A 15,730-nucleotide genomic window follows, 5' to 3' on the forward strand; every position below is an offset into this window, starting at 1 on the left:
CAAAGCAGGGGGATGATGAGAGACTTATGGAGCCATTCAACCATTCCCGTGGAAAACACACATTATTTTCATGTGAAGAAACAGCATCAAGGTATTTTCTGCTTAATGTAGGATATGGAAGGGTGTGTGGCAGTGTGTGCTACTGTGTTCTTCCTTTTTGTTTTGTTAAATTACTATGCTTAAATAGGTCTATTGTACTTCCCTGGGAGCCCTGTTGCTCTGTCGTATTAACACAGAAGTTAGCTAATGAAAGGACTCCATCCCTGCATTCTCCAAGCTGTGGGAAATTATTGTTTCATTTGAATTGACCTGCTGAGTGCTTAAGCAGTGCTACATCCTCTAGGACAGGTTTTGTTTTCTATTGGTTTTGATGTTGATGTATGAAAGAAAACCAAACCAAAACAAACCTACAATTACGAATTTCAAATTTAGTCATTTACTGCACCCTTGTAGCACCAGTAAAAACAAACAAACAAAAACAAAACAAAACAAAAACCAAACAAACAAAAAATAAAAAAACAGTTCTTTCTCTGACAGTAGCAGTGTGGCACAGAACCTAGTATCTAGTATTTCTGTTTTACTCTGAGAGTGGAGAGAGAAGGAAGTTTTTCTTTAGAAAAGATATTAATTGGTTTGCTTCTCCTTTTATCCATTATTGATCAGGGAGGCTACACTTCTACAATTTTAAAATAGTAAAACAAGTATTATGGGAATGTTTCATAATTAATTATTGGGTTAACTTATTATTACTATTGAAAAAATTGTTACGGAATGCTAGAGGATAATCTTTATTATAACTTCTACAAACTGTGTGAACAAGCAATCTTTTAATCTTACCAAAATTATCGTTGAAATAAAGGGATTCTTGCTTGAATCAAAACTCAGTAAGGCCTACAGAAGTACAGTGCAGTAATCGTGTGCTGGGCAGGGCATGATGTAGTGCAGCAGGTTGTGCACGTAGAGGTTTATAGTCCAGGGATATGGTGTATGAATGGAGAGTTCTCCTTGCAAGGACTTACTAACTTGGGTGAAGACTGAGGCTCACATCATTCTTCTGCTTCCAGAACGAGAAGGGGCTTGGCTTAAAACTATATTATTATCAGGTCAATTTCTATGTTTCTTAGGCATTTTTTTTTTACATATACATATATTTTAAATAGTACCCTAATTTCATTTTTCTGCTGGAACTTAAAATTTTGTGCAAGATTGTGCTGAAATAAATTATATATATATATATTTTGTATAAACCTTACATTGTTAAAGTTGGTTCCTGATTAAAAGAAGTGTAGGATAAAGAATCTTGTAGTAGTCATGGGTTGACTTATCACTTGCTTCAGTACAAATGCCTTTTTCAGAATTGGATGAAAACAGGAAGATACATTTCATTTATTTTCTTGCAGTGCTTGTGGCTAGTTGCCAGCTTGTCAATGATGTGCTCCAAAAAGGACATTGAATCATGACAAGAACTGTCAGTACAGCTGTGTTTTTCCATCAAAATTGCATGAAACAATAAACTTCATGTGGTTTTGAAGTGAAACTGTATTTAAGGTCTAGCTTGCTTGAAACAGTGCCCAGGTTTGTTTGCAAAGTTCTGGAAACTTTTTGAATAATGCCCAGGGTAATATCTTGCTGGGATCATAGAATATGACTGTCTTTGTATGATTCAGATACTGATTATAGAGATTTGAACTAAATTACTCTCACATGCTCTTCTGTGTATGGGGTCCTTATGTCATGATGATTTATAGCATTATGAGCTAAGATAAAGGCTGTAGGCTACTTCATCTACAGCCATTTAAGTCTTTTTTCTTTCTCTCCAACACAGAAATGGAACTTCAAGCTTGTCTTCTCTGCAGAGCTAGATAAATATCACTCGTTTCAGCATGTGGTAGCTCTCACTGAAGTTAAATTTATCTTCATAAATGACCACTTTTTAGAGAGGTTATCTCCTGTTGTGTGGTACTTATGCCTAATTTGTTTGGGGATTGCAATGCTTTGACCCACGGACAGAAAGAGATACCAGAATGAAAGTCACAGAATTCAATCAGTTATAGACTGTGGCAAGGCAAGATCCCATACATTTGCCTGCGAATGTCTGCTTGTCATGTGCGCAATATATAAATGGGAGTAACAGTTACAGTTGAGGAGTTCTGTAGAAAAAACAAGAACAACCACCAAAAAAAAAAAAAAAAAAAAAAAAAACACCCCACACACAAAAAACAGACAATGATTTCATTTGCTGTGTTGTTGTTGTAGGGTTTTTTTGTTTGTTTGCTTTTTTGTTGTTGTTTTGTTTTTCTCTCCAGGGCCCAGCAGAATTCAAAAAGAGGTGGTGAACCTTTATCCTTCACACATTAAAACTTCAGCTTGATGTCAGCAAAGTGTCTTATGTAAATGTTGCAATACATTCAGGTGTGGCTGTGCTCTAAGAATAGAGCAGCTTCAGAGAGAATTTTAAATGGCTTGTCTTCTGGTACTGTCAGTCACTATTTTGTAAGCTGGTCACATATTGCTGGTGATGCGTAGTAATCCACTTTCTGCCTATAGCATCACCTGTTTTATTTTCTATCCCAGTTTCATACCTTTTTTTTTGGCAAAACCACAGGGGAAATATATTTCAGTGACAGTATATGATAATTCTGCTCTATTCACTCTAGCTCATTACCCAACCCTTGTCTTTTTAAAATAGAGAAAGGATTTACGTCTCCTAGTATCATTTCTGCCACACACTGATTCAGTGGGAGAGCTTTGGGGTGGCTGGGAGTAAATTTAATTTTCCCTGCTGTTTCATGAAGTGTGTGAATCACTTTCTATCAGTTGATGTCACTGCCAACTTACAAGTTTTTCTTCCTGTACTCCTGTGTAGGAGGAATCGTAAGGACTCTTTTTGTCATGGTAATGTAGTTAGGTGTAGAGGACTATGCAGTACAGGAGGCAGTGTTCAAACTATTTTATTTTTGCCAAAACAGATAAGCTAAATTTGAAAGGAGGGGCAGGAAGTGTCCCATTCAAACTCTGGCTAGTGGGGAGTGAGAAATTTTGTCCATGTTTGGTTCTTACACATTGAAGAGACTTGTTTTCTGTGTGGTCCATGACCATAGCTCTAACAGTGAAGAATTTAGTTTGTTTTGGAAAAGAAACTTTAGTTTATTTTTGAAAAAGTGGAAATCCCAAAGAAGCATGTCAGGTTAGAGGGAAGGACGGTGAGTAATTAGCACTGAGAGAGAGGAAATCTTTTATAGATTATGCATGTCTATTAGGCTTCAGAGGAAGATATAAATCCTTTCTGTAATTCACACAGTTATATAAGCTAATACTTCTTTACATATATTCCCTACGTAGAATCATAGAATTCTTTAGTGGTTTGGATTGGATGGGACCTTAAACACAGTCTAATCCCAACCCCCCAGCAGGGACACATGTCAGCATGGCTTTATGAAAGGCAGGTCATGCCTGACGAACCTGATCTCCTTCTATGACAGAGTGACGCGCTGGGTGGATGAGGGAAAGGCTGTGGATGTGGTCTACCTTGACTTCAGCAAGGCTTTTGACACCGTCTCCCACAGCATTCTCCTCAAGAAACTGGCTGCTCTTGGCTTGGACTGGCGCACGCTTCGTTGGGTTAGAAACTGGCTGGATAGCCGGGCCCAAAGAGTCGTGGTGAATGGAGCCAAGTCCAGTTGGAGGCCAGTCACTAGTGGCGTCCCCCAGGGCTCGGTGCTGGGGCCGGTCCTCTTTAATATCTTCATCGATGATCTGGACGAGGGCATCGAGTGCACCCTCAGTAAGTTCGCAGATGACACCAAGTTAGGTGCGTGTGTCGATCTGCTTGAGGGTAGGAAAGCTCTGCAGGAGGATCTGGATAGGCTGGACCGATGGGCTGAGGTCAACTGCATGAAGTTTAACAAGGCCAAGTGCCGGGTCCTGCACCTGGGGCGCAATAACCCCAAGCAGAGCTACAGGCTGGGAGAGGAATGGTTGGAAAGCTGCCAGGCAGAGAAGGACCTGGGAGTGATGGTGGACAGTCGGCTGAATATGAGCCAGCAGTGTGCTCAGGTGGCCAAGAAGGCCAACGGCATCCTGGCTTGTATCAGGAACAGCGTGACCAGCAGGGCTAGGGAGGTGATCGTCCCCCTGTACTCAGCTCTGGTGAGGCCGCACCTCGAGTACTGTGTTCAGTTTTGGGCCCCTCGCTACAAGAAGGACATCGAGGTGCTTGAGCGGGTGCAGAGAAGGGCGACGAAGCTGGTGAGGGGCCTGGAGAACAAGTCCTACGAGGAGCGGCTGAGGGAGCTGGGCTTGTTCAGCCTGGAGAAGAGGAGGCTCAGGGGTGACCTTATTGCTCTTTACAGATACCTTAAAGGAGGCTGTAGCGAGGTGGGGGTTGGCCTGTTCTCCCACGTGCCTGGTGACAGGACGAGGGGGAATGGGCTTAAGTTGAGCCAGGGGAGTTTTAGGTTAGATGTTAGGAAGAACTTCTTTACAGAAAGGGTTGTGAGGCATTGGAACAGGCTGCCCAGGGAAGTGGTGGAGTCACCATCCCTGGAAGTCTTCAAAAGACGCTTAGATGTAGAGCTTAGGGATATGGTTTAGTGGAGGGCTGTTAGCGTTAGGTTGGAGGTTGGACTCGATGACCTTGAGGTCTCTTCCAACCTAGAAAATTCTGTGTGATTCTGTGTGATTCTGTGACACTTCCTACTAGACCAGGTTTCTCAAATCCCCATCCAACCTGACCTTGAAAACTTTGAGGGATGGGTCATCCACAACTTCTCTCTTCTTCCTCTGACACATCTGGTGCCTTGTTATATTTGGCATCTAGTTCCAGTCTGCTGTTTGTTTATCCTTCATCTGGTGATTTATTGTGAAGTAGACAGAAACCATAGGTTCGTTGGGAGGCAGGGGGAAGAGTAGGGAATTATTAGTTCCTTATTAACCTGAAATAGTAGCAGATCCCAACTGAACTTCTTCTCCCAAAGGCTTCAGTCTTGAGAGCTGTATGTACCATCCAGATTTGGATTGTTGTTTCTTAAAGACAAATGTAGACTCCTACTGAGTGTGTAAAAATGCATTTACAATTTCATGGTCTCCATTCAGCTAGCAGAATATCTGAAATGATTAAATAGAACTATTGCAGTGTGCTCCTGTTAGGCAAAAAGAATAATGCAAGTAAAATTCATACTTACAGTGAGTTGTATTTACTTGGTTTTATGAGTATATGCAGTTCAGCTAAGTTAGTTTGTTCCTGGCTAGCTGCTTTTCATGTTTGAGGGCATGCATTCCTGCTAAATGCACTTGCGTATTCCCATGATCATGCCAAACATTAAACGATTTATGCTTAATTTGTGTCAGTGAATGCATCTTTTAATACCCGGTACTTCTGTAAATGCCTTTTAGGCAAGGATCTAGCACCTTAGATAAATTGCACTCAGTGTCACATACCTGAGCTAAGGAAAAATTTTACAAGTAGTGTACTGATAAATGGAGAGAGACAAATGTAATTTAATAGATAAGTTTAATTTTTATTTGTGTCCAATTCCCTTACAATGAGTAAAATACTTCCATCCCACCAACTTCCAACCTTCCTCACACCCCATCTGGGTATTCCCGAATGAAGTAGTTGAGGAGTCCTGCCTTTTTGCATTTTTTCTCTCAAGTAATTGAGATCATCACCAAGGAAGCTGTCTCTTTGTGTTAACGAGCAATAACTTTGATAGTGCTTTCAGCAAAATGAACATATTCTGCAGAGCATGTGTGGGATTGCCATATAATTACTGTAACACGCCATACCTGGTTACTTCATGTTAAGCCAACATGCTACTTGCACCTGGGTATGGGTGTCTGCATTTCTGAAGGTGTCTGGTTCACACCATACTATTTCTATGTACCTTGAATTCCTCTTCAAATCACAGAATCACAGAATTTCTAGGTTGGAAGAGACCTCAAGATTCAAGACCTCATTGAGTCCAACCTCTGACCTAACACTAACAGTCCCCACTAAACCATATCCCTAAGTTCTACATCTAAACGTCTTTTAAAGACCTCCAGGGATGGTGACTCCACCACTTCCCTGGGCAGCCTGTTCCAATGTCTAACAACCATTTCAGGAAAGAAGTTCTTCCTAAGATCCAACCTAAAACTCCACTGGTGCAACTTAAGCCCATTCCCCCTCGTCCTGTCACCAGGCACGTGGGAGAACAGACCAACCCCCACCTCACTACAGCCTCCCTTGAGGTACCTATAGAGAGCGATAAGGTCGCCCCTGAGCCTCCTCTTCTCCAGGCTGAACAAGCCCAGCTCCCTCAGCCGCTCCTTGTAGGACTTGTTCTCCAGACCCCTCACCAGCTTCGTTGCCCTTCTCTGGACCTGCTCAAGCACCTCGATGTCCTTCTTGTAGCGAGGGGCCCAAAACTGAACACAGTACTCGAGGTGCGGCCTCACCAGAGCTGAGTACACAAAGGTGCATCCTGACTGCAGATGCTCATCTTTTACTTTTTTTTTTTTTTTTTTTTTTTTTGGTATGCATATTTGACTCACAAGCACTGAGAGGAAGCTTATTGCCTTTTAACATGCAGTACACTCTGCTTCCACTTTCAGTCACTCTGCTTCCACTTTCAGTCATGGAAGAGTTGGGTTCATGTCTTTCTGCAGCCATGTGTTGTTTTGTGCTGGTTTGTAAGCCATATGTAGAAAAAAAAAATCTCAGTTCTCTATAACTATCATTCAGCTGCAGTTCAAGATGCAGCAAGCATCTGAATTTACTCTAAATATGTTTTGTGATTGAATATTTCAAAGAATCTAACCCAGTACTTCCTATGATCATAAATCATATGCATGACCAGGTCACCCACCATAAGATTGTATTATATGAAGTTATGTGTTCTTTTTTTATTATTTCTCCTTTTTTATTGTCATATTGTTGTATATCTAAAACAGAAATTAGCATCTTCACACTGTCAAAATCTGCTGTAATTACAGAAGATTGAAAGAATTTTCCTTATTTTTTTAATAAGCAGTGAATCTTGTTACTTACATTTGGCTAGATGACAGATTTATTTTTTTTTTCTAGCATGCAGAATAAACACTTCAGCAAATTTTTACAGGTAATAATTTTTAGAAAGTCTCTTTTATATCTTACAGTAGTACTATATGCTACCTTTAAAAGAATTCCTTACCCAATGGGAATAGTTAGCACAACCTCTTAATTACAGGGCAAGAAAGTAATGTTACTACTCTTTCTAAATGTTTCATTATATCTTCAGAACATACTAAACCATCACAAACTTCCCTTTGGGCATCTAGGTATAAAATGTTGAAGCAAGAAGGTCCAAATTAGAGCAAGTCAAGAGCTACAGTTGAGAAGATTTGTTTTTCCCATAAGTGAATTTTATTTCCATACATTTTTATTCCAGTTCTGCAACATTCTGTAAGGAGAAACTACTCTGGCTGGCGTAATATGTCATTCTTGTGCATATACGTTATGATTTAATCTTTAATCAACCTCCCATAGGACTTCTTTCTTTTCTGGTATTCGAGGTGAACACTGCTTGATTATTAATGAGTACATATAGTATTGTGGTGGGTTTACATGGCAAGGTTTTGGTAGCAGGGTGCTGTAGGGTGGTCTCTGTGGCAAGAGTCCAGAAGCTGCCCAATGTTAGATGAGGGCCAGTTTCAGCCACCTCCAAAGGGACCCGCCACTGCCCAGGACTGAGCCAATAAGATATGTTGTTTGAACCTCTGTGAGACCAGATTTAAGAAAAGGGGGAAAAAAATGCTTTGCAACAGCAGGAGAGAGCAAGGAGTAAGAACCAGCCTCAGAGAACCCCAGGTCAGTGCAGCAGGATGGCAGGAGGTGCTCCAGGCACACAGCAGCAGTTGCTTATGGAGAGGCCCCTGGTGAAGAAGGCTGTCCCCCTGCAGCCCATGGGTCCCACATGGAGCAGATCTCTATGCTGCAGCCTGTGGAGGAGCCCCCAGTGGAGAAGGTGGATGTGGCCTGGAGGAGGCTGCGGCCCATGGAGAAGCCCCTGCAGGAGCAGGCCCCAGGCCGGAGCTGCAGCCCTTGGAGAGGAGCCCATGCAGGAGCAGGGGGTCTGGGGGGAGCTGCCTCCTGTGGGGGACCCATGCTGGAGCAGTTTGCTCCTGGGGGATGGACCCCGTGGTACGGAGCCATGTGGGAGCAGTTCCTGAAGAGTTACTGCCTGTGGGCAGCAGGCTCAGTTTGGGAAGGACGGTGTCCCTGTGCGGGGGACCCCATGTGGAGCAGGGGCAGAGAGTGACTATGAAGGAATGGCAGGGACTGACTGCAGCCCCCATTCCCTGTTCACCTGCATTGCTTGGGGGAAGGTGATCAAAGAGGATGGATGGGGGGAAGGTGTTTTTAGTTTTTTGTTTGTTTGTTTGTTTCTCACTTCTCTAGCTTGTTAGTAATAGGTAACAATTTATATTAATATCCCTGCATTGTCCATTTTGCTTGTGAGGATAATTGTTGAGTAATCTTGCTGTCCTTATCTCAACCCTTGAGCCCTTTTCATCATATTTTCTCCCCTTTCCCTTTGAGGAGGGAGAGTGTGAGAGCAGTTATGGTGGAGCTCAGCTGTCCAGCTGGGCAAAACCACCAGAACTATGAAGAAAAACTTGTAATAAGCCCATGGGTTTCTCTACAATGTTTATCAATGAAGTGTCTGAATACTAGTATATTCTAATTTTATCTTCACATTAGCCTATGGGAGAAAATCATGGCAAAATTCCCATTTTACAGATGGGAAATTCAGAGAACAGGTTAAAGCCAGAAGCATCCACCAGTTGTTGGCAGCTTGTCCAACCAATATGAAACTTTTTTTTTTTTTTTTTTTTTTTTTTTTTTCTAATTTAAGTGAAACACTGCTTTTGTTAGAATCATAGAATCATAGAACATCCTGAGTTGGAAGGGACCCTTAAGGATCATCAAGTCCAACTCTTGACACCGCACAGGTCTACCCAAAAGTTCAGACCATGTGCCTAAGTTCACAGTCCAATCTCTTCTTAAATTCAGACAGGCTCGGTGCAGTGACCACTTCCCTGGGGAGCCTGTTCCAGTGTGCAACCACCCTCTCTGTGAATAACCCCCTCCTGACGTCCAGCCTAAATTTCCCCTGCCTCAGCTTAACCCCGTTCCCGCGGGTCCTGTCACTAGTGTTAATGGAGAAAAGGTCTCCTGCCTCTCGACACCCCCTTACGAGGAAGTTGTAGACTGTGATGAGGTCTCCCCTCAGCCTCCTCTTCTCCAGGCTGAACAGGCCCAGTGACCTCAGCCGTTCTTCGTACGTCTTCCCCTCCAGGCCTTTCACCATCTTCGTAGCCCTCCTCTGGACACTTTCCAACAGTTTCATGTCCTTTTTATACTGTGGTGCCCAGAACTGCACACAGTACTCGAGGTGAGGCCGCACCAGCGCAGAGTAGAGCGGGACAATCACCTCCCTTGACCTACTAGCGATGCCGTGCTTGATGCACCCCAGGACACGGTTGGCCCTCCTGGCTGCCAGGGCACACTGCTGGCTCATATTCAACTTGCTGTCTACCACGACCCCCAGATCCCTCTCTTCTAGGCTGCTCTCCAGCGTCTCATCGCCCAGTCTGTACGTGCAGCCAGGGTTTCCCCGTCCCAGGTGCAGGACCCGGCACTTGCTCTTATTGAACTTCATGCGGTTGGTGATCGCCCAGCTCTCCAACCTGTCCAGATCCCTCTGTAAGGCCTTTACGCCCTCATTCGAGTCCACAACTCCTCCAAGTTTGGTGTCATCAGCAAACTTGCTCAAAATACCCTCTATTCCTACATCCAGATCGTTTATGAAAATATTGAAAAGTACCGGCCCTAAAATGGAGCCTTGAGGGACCCCACTGGTGACCGCCCGCCAGCCTGACGCAGCCCCATTTACCATAACCCTTTGGGCCCTGCCCGTTAGCCAATCGCTCACCCATCTTATGATGTTTTTATTTAGCTGTATGGTGGACATTTTGTCCAGTAGGATCCTATGGGAAACCGTGTCAAAAGCCTTGCTGAAGTCCAAAAAAATCACATCAGCTGGTTTCCCTTGGTCCACCATACGGGTGATCTTATCATAAAAGGAAATCAGGTTAGTTAGGCAGGACCTACCCTTCACAAACCCATGCTGGCTGGGACCAATGACTGCTTTGTTCCCCAGGTGCGCCTCAATAAGTCCGAGAACCAACTTCTCCATGATTTTACCAGGCACTGACGTGAGACTGACAGGCCTGTAATTGCTAGGGTCTTCTTTCTGACCCTTCTTGAAAATCGGCACAACATTTGCCAGCTTCCAGTCTACCGGGACCTCTCCAAATTCCCAGGATCGTTGAAAAATAATTGAAAGAGGTTCTGCGATGACATCCGCCAGCTCTTTCAGCACCCGGGGATGAATCCCATCCGGACCCATGGACTTGTAGGGATCCAGGTGGAGTAGCAAATCCCGCACACGTTCAGGGTCAGTTGGGAGTTTGTCATCCCCACCGTCCCGGCCCTCCAGCTCAGGACACCCTGGGTCCCGAAGCCCATCATCGGCATTGAAGACAGAGGCAAAGAAGGCGTTAAGCGTCTCTGCTTTGCCTACGTCATCGTCTGTGAGGAGACCTTCCCTATCAAGGAGCGGCCCTATGTATTCTTTAGTTCTCCTTTTTCCATTTACATATCTAAAAAAACCCTTTTTATTTTCTCTCACAGACACAGCCAGCTTCAACTCTAGCTGTGCTTTGGCCAGAACTCTACTCTAGCTCAACTCTAGCTGTGCTTTGGCCAGAACTCTACTCTAGCTCAACTCTAGCTGTGCTTTGGCAGAAGCGTGTTGGCTTCTGTTGGGTCTGTGAATGTTCAGCATTTCTTCACAATAGATCCAATGATTTTCAGAGGACTATACAGTTAAGTACATTTTCTTTACATACCTAATCTCCACTGCAGCCAAAGATATTTAGGAACCTAGTAGATCTCAGTGACTTATTGCAAAAGATTGATTTTAAGTGATTAGCTTAATTGCAGTAGAAATTCTTTGGAGAAGCACATACGGAAGCTGATTCCTTAGGGAAACATTTACTTCCCTTACAAAAGATTAATCTCCTTTTGACCCTTGCAATTTTATTTTTCATTCATCTCTATGCGGTAGAGATGTGATGAGAAGACGTATCTTTGACTTCTTTGTTTTTTTGACTGGTCTTTGGGGTGCACCCACTGGCTGCAGTGCCTTTTGCAGGTGTGTGCTGTCAGTATGCTATAGAACTGCTCACTTCTGCATGCTCCAGTCATAGGTCTTCCAGGAAGAACCATCTCTGTGTGTCTGGAGGACACAGAACAGGGCTTGGGCTTTAGCAGGTATAAGAAATAATCTGAATAAAGTATACCTGTCATTTCACAACCTGGACTTTTATGGTTTTATCTAACTGTCTAGTCTGCCATGTTTTAGTTTATAGGGACTACTGGTAAAACCAAGAATTGTAACTTGAAACAGGAAAACATGGTGATATCTTGGCCTTATGGAGCCTCTAAAGGTGTGTTTATCAGCTCTCCCGGTAAAGCTGTGATTGACATGTTTGATATATCATCCAGGGCTTTCATGATGTCTCTTGAAAGAGTTTCATAAGCTTTTGCCTTCCATTTATTACTTTCAGCGAATTAAAATGACATGGTAGGCGTACAATCCTTACATCTTTTGCATGTGCTAGGTGAGCTGTTAAGAGTCAGTGCTGAGCAACAGCGTCCTTTCTACTGTGGGACAAAATTTTTCCCTGCTGTGAATGCTGGACTTGCAGACACCAACTAAGCTCAAAGGCATTTCTAGATGAAAACAGGTACCAACAGAATTATTGGTACAATAGGCTGAGGCAGAATAAAGCAGTGATGGAAAAGGCAGGCAGAAAACAATTTGTGGAAGGATAGCTACAGGAGATGAAGCAATAAAATGTGAAGAAACAGCAGGGAAGCATCTGTTAGTGCTGGAGATTACCTCTGCGAAGAAAAGCTAAATAGGTACTGATTTTGGAGAGATGAGGTAAAAAGTATAGTCTGATAATTAGAAAAGGAAACCGGATGGACATGAGATTAATTAGTTTTTTTTTTTTTTTTTTTTTTTTTTTTTTAGGAGGAAGACTAAGAAAAAAAATAAGCATCTGGTAGGTGACTATGGGATATAGATAAGTGACAGTTCTGAGGACATTTTAACAAAAGTGATACAGAGAAAGTCAGCAAGGATGCAGAGGAGACTCTGGAGAAAACTTGATAATATTTGGTATTTAGTGGTATACTTCACCACTGGGGTCTCAGTGCTTTCAAAGAAACCAACAGAATAAATATTTTCTTCCCTTTACAATGATATTTTAAAGAATGATACATCATTCTAGTGAAATCTGCCAGTCTAATCAAGCAAAAAATGAGACTGATGAATATACATGTATATTTATTGTTGTTTCCTACACGTCAGGCTTGCAGTCTCCTGTGTAGAAATCAGATTGCTATCCACCATCCTGCACCTTTCTCTGAATCTTATTTACTGCAGTCTGATCCCAGAAGACTGATCCCTACACTCTGAACACAGAATCCTGCCTCCACGAAAATGGAGGAAGAAGGCTTCCTATGCCTATTCCCAAGATCTTCCTATGCCTGATCCCACCTTTCCAGTAAGCTCTGTGGTATTTGTGCTCCTGTTTTTCCTTTGAAGCTTGCTGTGGAGAAACAGCAGGAGTTTACAGTTAGTCTAACCTGATTCCTTTGACATAAAATCCCTAGTTTACTTAGCTGGAGCCAAAGTTGGTTTACATTTTAGGTAGCAATCAATTCTACTAGGTACTAATCTGAAAAGCTATGAAGAGTGGCCCACAGACCTCTTTTACTACTGCTGAGATAACGGAACAGGAAGATGCTGAGATGAAAGTGACAGACTCAGTTCAAAGGAAGAAGAGGGATTACTCTGGTCATCCTGTTTGGAGCTAGACCAGTTTGAAAGGCATAGGTGATCCATGAGAAATGGGAGTCCTCTGCCTATGCTGTTGTCTGCTCTTAAAGATTACTAGTTGCTTCAATGGTTTTAATACTGAGAAAGGTGTGATTGTGTTCTGTGTCCCCAGCACTCTTGCATAGTGGGCCATCTTTCCTGCTTGTGGCCTCATGTTTGTTCCAAGGAAGCAGTCAGCAGCAGCTGTGTTGTTAAAAGCAGCCAGATGACATTTCTGAGTGATAAATTTGCGTTGTAAGAACAGATGTCTTGTATGCAGTTATTTTCATGGTTTAAGAGTGGTTCATGTTTTTCACATTACCTTGACCATGACACTTGCCTGTGCTTTAGAAATGTTGCATCTTTTTGTAATGAAACAGTTCTAAATGGTTTCTTTTTAAAATGAGAGTAGTTTAATCTCTAGAATATTACTTTTATTTCAGTGTGTTGTGTATCTCTAGGACCTGCATTGTATACATCTGCATGAGCTCTATGCCTTCCTTTACTGAGTGCTCCATGAACTAGGTATTTTTGAAAGGACAACTTGCTGTTCATTCTAGGTTATTTTCAAGCTTCTTTCTTTAACTCTCTCCTGTTATTTTGTGTTGAGCACAGTGGTATTACTGTATATCTGTAAAATTAGTTAGTTAGTTAGTTAGTTAGTTTGTTTTGTTTGTTTGTTTGTTTGTTTTTCCCTCATAGCCAAGTTTGCTTTAAAACAAAAAGGCAGTAGGGCTTGGGGTAAGAGGGAAGGTCTATTAATTTATGCTTGGGAAATCTTGGAGTAAGGTTGAGGATAGTGCTGGTGCCCATAACAGGTGAAAGCACTTTCACTAGTCACTTACCCCCAGTATCTGTGAAAACAAATCCTATTCAGTATGATATATGAAAGCATAACCCTCTGTAGTATAGGAATCAATGGAACAATTCATGTAATAGATGACTTTTCAGGTTTGTGCAGTCTGCCACTTGAACATAATTGGCATCTATGTAATAAAATACTGAACACCAAGGGAAATATTTTAGATGTTTATGAGTCATCACATGGTTTATTATAGAAGACTGACATACAACTGTGTAAAGCAGAATAGGCTAAATAGCACTTGAATTACTGTTAACAGTATTTAACACTGCGTTAAAGAAATATGAAGATTTTAGACTTCCCTTGTGTTTAAATTATATACCATCAAAATCAGTTATTGGGAACCTGGCAGGTATAATATAGCAGCACATTTTTAAGCCAGCGATTTTACATGAAATCCATAAGTCATTGCTCAAAAACACAGGTGTGAAATACAGGTCTTAGAGTGCAGCATTGCTGACAAGCAGAATTGGCTGAACATTTGCACAGTGCATTGTAAGCCCCTCTGAATGGTTCCTGTCTTTTGCTGTGTGCCTGCATAGTATTTAGTGCAGCTGGGAGTCCTTATCTCAGCTGGAGGCCTCTCTAGATGCTACTGTAAAGGAAATAATAATATATTTGTCAGCTGCATGTCTTAAGCATGTTAATAAATTCCCTATTTATGAAAAGGACCTGCTTGCTTGGCATTTGAACAGCCTTGCAGCCTATTGATCTTATCCTGCAAATCTTGGGCTCTGTTTAGAGAAATATGAGCTCTGGAGAGTTATTTTACCATATCTCATCATGACAGCATTGTTTCTAGCACCCAGACAGCAAGTATAAAGCTAGCTCTGGTGTGACGATGTATTGCAGTCTGCAGTGTATACATGTTAACGTTAAGTGTTGTGCTTGCTCTGTGAGATGCTTCTCAAAAGTAAAGTTAGGAATTGTGGTACGCAGAAGTACCAGAACTCTCCTCATATTTCAGCGCTACTCACTTGACAGTCTAGTTTGTCACCCTCCATTAAACTCATATTTGATTGAAAAAAATAGAAAGCAAATGACTATAAATATGTCTGCGATAGAAAGTGAATGAGTACAACACTAACAAAAAGCATGCAAGGGTTTGTACATATTCTGTTTTGCTGAGTAACAAAGCTCAGCATGTCCGTCCTGTACCATGCCATTCAGTACCTTGTAAGAGTGTCTCATTTCTCTTAATTATTAATGCTTTTGATTCTACCACAGAAAATGGGAAAAAGAAAATGGTACTCTGCCTTTTGAATGTTGCATTACCAATGCTAATACATCTTCCCCACCTCCCACGAAAAATGGCTTAACCACACCAAGCAAATTAATGAATTGATATGTAGTACATGCAGATGACATGTAATTCACAGGATATTCATACTATTCTTTGTCCACATGAGATGTAGATGTCCATTTTTTCATGTGCATGGAAATGCTCTGGAAAATGTCTTAAATGGCAGAGTTTTTCTTCTTCCTTACCTTATCTGTGTGCAAGATCCTTAACTGTGACAATTCTGCTTAGCCCTGCTGATTTTTTTTTTTTTTTTAAGAATCTTTCACTTATAGCAGAGGCACTTTCTACCTTTTATTTAGTGTCCCTCCTCCCCCCCCATTTTTTGATTATGGGATGAGTCCATTTAGTCTTTAGTCCATAAGTCTTCAATTTCACTATTAAAAGTATTATCCTTAGGTAATATAACAGTAAATCATGCTTTCTTTCATTGTCCTGTCCCAGTGGTTGGTATTTCTACATTATGCATTGTTCAGAGTGTGGTGGGGGTGTGTAACAGCAAAAGGAGCTAAGAAACACAGAGATCAGGATTGCCCTGTCTCTTTACGGTAACTCTCCAGCTTGTGATTTTGGACAGCTGAGGCAGGTTTTCAA

General features: G+C 42.0%; 1 long non-coding RNA gene across 9 annotated transcripts in view; it reads left to right on the forward strand.

Moving 5' to 3' along the window:
• Positions 1-15,730, forward strand: part of LOC311433680 — a 476,332-nt gene that overhangs the window by 260,014 nt on the left and 200,588 nt on the right. For 7 of the 9 annotated variants that reach the window (XR_014690897.1, XR_014690898.1, XR_014690899.1 and 4 more), the window contains exon 3: positions 12,126-12,156. The exons of 1 other annotated variant lie outside the window; for it this stretch is intronic. This is a non-coding gene — a long non-coding RNA (uncharacterized lncRNA). Of the gene's footprint in view, positions 1-12,125; positions 12,354-15,730 lie in introns of those variants that run through there. One more of the 9 variants, XR_014690904.1, reaches the window with a different exon arrangement.

The sequence above is a fragment of the Aythya ferina genome, assembly GCF_964211825.1.
Source record: "Aythya ferina genome assembly, chromosome: 3".
Lineage (NCBI taxonomy): Eukaryota > Metazoa > Chordata > Aves > Anseriformes > Anatidae > Aythya > Aythya ferina.